Consider the following 8,046-nt stretch of genomic DNA (forward strand, 5'->3'; position numbering starts at 1 on the left):
TTTTCCATTTCTTCCAGATTTTTCAATGTATTGGCATATAGTTTTTAATAGTAGCCACTAATGATCCTTTGAATTTCTGCAGGACCTATTATAATGTCTCCTTTTTCATCTCTGATTTTATTTATTTGAATACTTTCTGTTTTCTTCTTAGTCTGACTAAAGGTTTGTTAATTTTGTTTAATTTTTTTAAACACAACTTTTGTTCTTTTGGCTTAGGATTGACTTGGCAATGCAGGCTCTTCTTTGGTTCCATATGAACTTTAAGGTAGTTTTTTCCAATTCTGTGAAGAAAGTCATTGGTAGCTTGATGGGGATGGCATTGAATCTATAAATTACCTTGGGCAGTATGGCCATTTTCACGATATTGATTCTTCCTACCCATGAGCATGGAATGTTCTTCCATTTGTTTGTATCCTCTTTTATTTCATTGAGCAGTGGTTTGTAGTTCTCCTTGAAGAGGTCCTTCACGTCCCTTGTAAGGTGGATTCCTAGGTATTTTATTCTCTTTGAAGCAATTGTGAATGGGAGTTCACTCATGATTTGGCTCTCTGTTTGTCTGTTATTGGTGTATAAGAATGCTTGTGATTTTTGTACATTGATTTTGTATCCTGAGACTTTGCTGAAGTTGCTTATCAGCTTAAGGAGATTTTGGGCTGAGACGATGGGGTTTTCTAGATATACAATCACGTCATCTGCAAACAGAGACAATTTGACTTCCTCTTTTCCTAATTGAATACCCTTTATTTCCTTCTCCTGCCTAATTGCCCTGGCCAGAACTTCCAACACTATGTTGAATAGGAGTGGTGAGAGAGGGCATCCCTGTCTTGTGCCAGTTTTCAAAGGGAATGCCTCCAGTTTTTGCCCATTCAGTATGATATTGGCTGTGGGTTTGTCATAGATAGCTCTTATTATTTTGAGATACGTCCCATCAATACCTAATTTATTGAGAGTTTTTAGCATGAAGGTTGTTGAATTTTGTCAAAGGCCTTTTCTGCATCTATTGAGATAATCATGTGGTTTTTGTCTTTGGTTCTGTTTATATGCTGGATTACATTTGTTGATTTGCGTATATTGAACCAGCCTTGCATCCCATGGATGAAGCCCACTTGATCATGGTGGATAAGCTTTTTGATGCGCTGCTGGATTCGGTTTGCCAGTATTTTATGGAGGATTTTTGCATCAATGTTCCTCAAGGATATTGGTCTAAAATTCTCTTTTTTGGTTGTGTCTCTGCCCGGCTTTGGTATCAGGATGATGCTGGCCTCATAAAATGAGTTAGGGAGGATTCCCTCTTTTTCTATTGATTGGAATAGTTTCAGAAGGAATGGTACCAGTTCCTGCTTGTACCTCTGGTAGAATTCGGCTGTGAATCCATCTGGTCCTGGACTCTTTTTGGTTGGTAAGCTATTGATTATTGCCACAATTTCGGATCCTGTTATTGGTCTATTCAGAGATTCAACTTCTTCCTGGTTTAGTCTTGGGAGATTGTATGTGTCGAGGAATTGATCCATTTCTTCTAGATTTTCTAGTTTATTTGCATAGAGGTGTTTGTAGTATTCTCTGATGGTAGTTTGTATTTCTGTGGGATTGGTGGTGATATCCCCTTTATCATTTTTTATTGCATCTATTTGATTCTTCTCTCTTTTTTTCTTTATTAGACTTGCTAGCAGTCTATCAATTTTGTTGATCCTTTCAAAAAACCAGCTCCTGGATTCATTAATTTTTTGAAGGGTTTTTTGTGTCTCTATTTCCTTCAGTTCTGCTCTGATTTTAGTTATTTCTTGCATTCTGCTCGCTTTTGAATGTGTTTGCTCTTGCTTTTCTAGTTCTTTTAATTGTGATGTTAGGGTGTCAATTTTGGATCTTTCCTGCTTTCTCTTGTGGGCATTTAGTGCTATAAATTTCCCTCCACACGCTGCTTTGAATGTGTCCCAGAGATTCTGGTACAGTGTGTCTTTGTTCTCTTTGGAGGCATCATGCTACCTGACTTCAAACTATACTACAAGGCTACAGTAACCAAAACAGCATGGTACTGGTACCAAAACAGAGATATAGATCAATGGAACAGAACAGAGCCCTCAGAAATAACGCCACATATCTACAACTATCTGATCTTTGACAAACCTGAGAAAAACAAGCAATGGAGAAAGGATTCCCTATTTAATAAATGGTGCTGGGAAAACTGGCTAGCCATATGTAGAAAGCTGAAACTGGACCCCTTCCTTACACCTTATACAAAAATTAATTCAAGATGGATTAAAGACTTAAACATTAGACCTAAAACCATAAAAACCCTAGAAGAAAACCTAGGTATTACCATTCAGGACATAGGCATGGGCAAGAACTTCATGTCTAAAACACCAAAAGCAATGGCAACAAAAGCCAAAATTGACAAATGGGATCTAATTAAACTAAAGAGTTTCCGCACAGCAAAACAAATTACCATCAGAGTGAACAGGCAACCCACAAAATGGGAGAAAAGTTTCGCAACCTACTCATCTGACAAAGGGCTAATATCCAGAATCTACAATGAACTCAAACAAATTTACAAGAAAAAAACAACCCCATCGAAAAGTGGGCAAAGGATATGAACAGACACTTCGCAAAAGAAGACATTCATGCAGCCAAAAGACACATGAAAAAATGCTCATCATCACTGGCCATCAGAGAAATGCAAATCAAAACCACAATGAGATACCATCTCACACCAGTTAGAATGGCAATCATTATAAAGTCAGGAAACAACAGATGCTGGAGAGGATGTGGAGAAACAGGAACACTTTTACACTGTTGGTGGGACTGTAAACTAGTTCAACCATTGTGGAAGTCAGTGTGGCGATTCCTCAGGGATCTAGAACTAGAAATACCATTTGACCCAGACATCCCATTACTGGGTATATACACAAAGGACTATAAATCATGCTTCTATAAAGACACATGCACACATATGTTTATTGCAGCACTATTCACAATAGCAAAGACTTGGAACCAACCCAAATGTCCAACAACGATAGACTGGATTAAGAAAATGTGGCACATATACACCATGGAATACTATGGAGCCATAAAAAATGATGAGTTCATGTCCTTTGTAGGGACATGGATGAAATTGGAAATCATCATTCTCAGTAAACTATCGCAAGGACAAAAAACCAAACACCGCATGTTCTCACTCATAGATGGGAATTGAACAATGAGAACACATGGACTCAGGAAGGGGAACATCACACTCTGGGGACTGTTGTGGGTTGGGTGGAGCGGGGAGGGATAGCATTAGGAGATATACCTAAGGCTAAATGGTGAGTTAATGGGTGCGGCACACCAGCATGGCACATGTATACATATGTAACTAACCTACACATTGTGCACATGTGCCCTAAAACTTAAAGTATAATAATAACAAAAAAAAAACTTTTGTTTCATTGATCTTTTGTATTGTTACTCTAATTTCAATTTCATTTATTTCTGCTCTGCTCTTTATTATTTATTTTCTTCTACTAATTTTAGGTTTGGTTTGCTCTTGCTTTTCTACTTCTTTAAGATTAGTCATTAGGTTGTGTGTTTCAAGTTTTTCTTTTTTTTAATGTAGGCACTTACAGCCATAAATTTCCCTGCTAGTACTGCTTTTGCTGTATCTCATAGGTTTTGCTATGTTGTATTTTATTATCATTTGTCTCAAAAAGTTTTTCAATTTCCTTCGTAATTTCTTCATTGACACACTGGTCATTCAGGACCATATTGTTTAATTTTCACGTATTCTTATAGTTTCCAAAAATTGTCTTGTTAATTTCTAGTTTTATTCCATTGTGGTCAGGGAATATGCTTGATATTATTTTAATTTTTAAAATGTGTTAAGACTTGTTTTGTTACCTAAAATATGGTCTATTCTTGAGAATAATCCATGAGCTGAGGAAAAGGATGTGTGTTCTGCAGCCATTGGATGCAATATTTTGTAAATATCTATTCGATCCATTTGGCCTATAGTGCAAATTAAGCCTAATGATTGTTTGTTGATTTTCTGTCTGGAAGATCTGTTCAATGCTGAAAGTGGGGTATTGAAGTCTCCAGCCATTATTGTGTTGCAGTCTATCTCTCTCTCTAGCTCTAATAATATTTGCTTTACATATCTGGATGCTCCAGTGTTTGGTGCATATATACTTAAAATTGTTATATTCTCTTGTTAAATTGACCCCTTTATCATGATATACTCACCGGCTTTGTTTTTTCTTATCATTTTTGTCTTGAAACCTATTTTGGTCTGATATGAGTACAGCTACTCCTGCTTGTTTTGTTGTTTCCATTGGCATGGAATAACTTTGTCCATCCCTTTCTTTTCAGATTATGAGTGCCTTTATAGGTGAAGTGTGTTTCTTGTAGCAGCACATCAGTGGGTCTTGTTTATATGTCCATTTAGCCACATCTTTTGATTTGGCAGGTTTAGTCCATTTTCATTCAATGTTATTATTGATAAGTATTACTCCTGCCATTTCATTATTTGTTTTCTGGTTGTTCTGTGGTCTTCTCTTACTTCTTTCTTTCCTTACTGTCTTTCTATAGTGACAGTGATTTTCTTTGGTTATATGATTTAGTTTTTTGCTGTTTCTTTTTTGTGTCATCTGTTGTATGTTTTTTGGTTTGAGGTTACCATAAGTCTTGCAAATATTGTCTTATAACCTCCTGTTTTAAGCTGATAACAAAACTTTTGCATAAACAAACTACAAACAAGCAAAAAGAAAACTAAAAAAACTCTATGCTTTAACTTTGTCCCCCAACTTTTTAACTTTTTATTGTTTCTATTTATATCTTATTGTACTGACTGTGTCCTGCAAAGTTGTTGTGGTTAATTATTTTGGATTAGTTTATCAGTTAGTCTTTCTACTTGGGATAAGAGTAGTTTATACACCACAGATACAGTGTAATCATATTCTGTGTTTTTCTGTATACTGACTATTATCAGTGAGTTTTGTACCTTCAGATGATTACTTACTACTTACTAATGTCTTTTTCTTTCTGATCGAAGTAATCTCTTTAGCCTTTCTTTTTATACAGGTCTGATGTTCATGAACTCCCTCAACTTTCGTTTGTCTGGGAAAGTCTTTATTTCTTCTTGACGTCACCAAATACACTATTCTAGGGTAAAAGCATTTTTTTCCCTTAGCACTTTGAATACATTATGCCACTCTCTCATGGCCTCTAAGATTTCCACTGAAAGGTCTGCTGCCAAATATATCTGGAGCTCCATTGTATGTTATTTGTTTCAGTTCTCTTGCTGCTTTAAGGATCCTTTCTTTATCTTTGATTTTTGGGACTTTGATAATTAAAAGCTTTGAGGTAGTCTTCTTTGGGTTAAATTGGCCTGGTGTTCTTAATCTTCTTGTACTTGAATATTGATATCTTTCTCTAGGTTTGGGAAATTCCCTGTTATTATCCCTTTAAATAAGCTTTCTACCTGTGTCTCTTTCTCTACCTCCTCTTTAAAGTAAATGAATCTTAAATTTGCCCTTTTAAGGTAATTTTCTAGATCCTGTAGGAATGGTTCATTGTTTTTTATGCTTTTTTCTTCTGTGTCCTCTGACTGTGTATTTTCATTAGCCTGTCTTCAAGCTCACTAGTTCTTTATTCTAGTTGTGCAATTCTGCTAGGGAAAGACTTTCATGCGTTCTTCAGCATGCCAATTGCATTTTTTTCAGCTCCAGAATTTCTGCTTGATTCTTTTTAATTATTTCAAACTCCTTCTTGAAATTTGTCTGATAGAATTCTTAATTCTTTCTCTGTGTTATCTTGAATTTCTTTGAGTTTCCTCAACATAGGTATTTTGAATTCTCTGTCTGAAAGATCACACATCTCTATTTCTCCAGGACTTGTCCTTGGTACCTTATTTTGTTCGTTTGCTAAGATTATGTTTTCCTGGATTGTCTGGATACTTGCAGATGTTTGTTTCTGCGAAATTGAAGAGTTAGGTATTTATTGCAGTCTTCACCATCTGGACTTGTTTGTACTTATCCTTCTATGGAAGGCTTTCCAGATATTTCAAAAAAATGTGGGTGCTGTGGGAAAAAATGTGGAAGAACCCAATAATTCTGTGGTTCTTCCAGACTTGTAGAGGTAGTGCCTTGATGATCTTGGACAAGATCTAGAATTCTCTGAATGACCAGGCAGAGACTCTTGTTCTTTTCCCCCACTTTTTCCCAAACAAACAGAGTCTCTCTGTCTGTTATGAGCCAATCGAAGCTCAAGGTGGACTGACACAGCACCACTGCGCCCACTACTACTATTACTGCACTGGTCAGGTCTGAAGCCAGCACAGCATGGGCCTGCTATAAGCACTCTTGGGCTACTGTCTATGTTTGCTTAAGACCCTGGTGTTCTACAATCAACAGGTGGCAAAGTCAACTAGGCCCGTGTTTTTTCCTTCTAGGAAGTGAGATCCCCCAGGCTTCCAGGCAGGTTTGGAGGTGCAGTCCAGGAGCCAGGGACTAGAATCAAGAATCTTAGGAGTCTAACTAGTGTTGTATCATACTGCAGCTGAGCTAGCACTCAACCCACAGGACACAGTCATTCCTACTCTTGCTTCATATATCCAAAGGCAGATGAGCCTCACCACATGGCTGCCACCACCACAGGCCTATAGGGAGGACTGCTGGACTACTGCTAATGTTCCCTTAAGGCCCAAGGGCTCTTTCATTAGCTTATGGTGAATGCTGCCTGCCCTGGGACTCACCATTCAAAGCAATGGGCACCCCTTTGGCCCAGGGCAGATCCAAAAATGCCATCCAAGAACATGTCCTTGTATCGGGGAACCCAAGAACCTTCCTGATGCTCTTCCCTCCTGTTGCTGACCTGGTACCTAAAGTTCAAGACAAAATCCCTGGTACTCTTCTCTCAGTCTTTCTCAAGCAGAAGTCTTGTCTCTTAGCCACTAAAGCTGTGAATGTGCTGAGTCTCACATGAAGCCAGCAAGTCTCAGTCTTCTGAGGCCCTTGATGTAGTACCTGGGCACAGCTACTAGTTATTCAGGGTCCAAAGGCTCTTAAATTAGCAGGTGATGAATCCTGCGAGGACTTCCCTTCATGGAAGTGGTTTTCCTTCTGGCCTATGGTATGTCTGGAAATGCTATCTGGCAGTTAGGGCCTGGAAAAGGGTCCTCACAACTCTACTCAATGTCCTATTCTGCTATAGCTGGGTTGGTATCTGGGATGCAAGACAAAGTCCTCCCTATTTTTTCCTCTCCTCTTTTTAACTGGAAGGAAGGGGTCCCTTTTGTTGCCATGAGCTGTATGCAGTCTAGGGTTAGGGAAGGGGTGATGCCAGAACTCCTTTAGCCACCTTAGCTGGTATCTCAGTAGGTCACATGCCCCACAAGTCTACTGGCTCTGGGCCCAGTTCAGCACTAAAATGCAGGGAAGTCCTGGAAGGATTCAGTAAACTATTCAAGAGTTGAAAGATGAAATGGCCATTTTCAAAGAGAACAAAATCGATCTCAGAGAACTGAAAACTCACTACAAAAATTTCATAATACACCTTGAATTAACTTTTCTATAAGGTGTAAGGAAGGGATCCAGTTTCAGCTTTCTACATATGGCTAGCCAGTTTTCCCAGCACCATTTATTAAATAGGGAATCCTTTCCCCATTTCTTGTTTTTGTCAGGTTTGTCAAAGATCAGATGGACGTAGATGTGTGGTGTTATTTCTGAGGGCTCGGTTATGTTCCATTGGTCTATATCTCTGTTTTGATACCAGTACCATGCTGTTTTGGTTACTGTAGCCTTGTAATAAAGTTTGAAGTCAGGTAGCGTGATGCCTTCAGCTTTGTTCTTTTTGTTTAGGATTGTCTTGGCAATGCGAGCTCCTTTTGGTTCCATATGAACTTTAAAGTAGTTTTTTTCCAGTTCTGTGAAGAAAGTCATTGGTAGCTTGATGGGGATGGCATTGAATCTATAAATTACCTTGGGCAATATGGCAGTTTTCATGATTTTGATTCTTCCTATCCATGAGCATGGAATGTTCTTCCATTTGTTTGTGTCCTCTTTTATTTCATTGAGCAGT

The sequence above is a fragment of the Pongo abelii genome, chromosome 1, assembly GCF_028885655.2.
Source record: "Pongo abelii isolate AG06213 chromosome 1, NHGRI_mPonAbe1-v2.0_pri, whole genome shotgun sequence".
NCBI lineage: Eukaryota > Metazoa > Chordata > Mammalia > Primates > Hominidae > Pongo > Pongo abelii.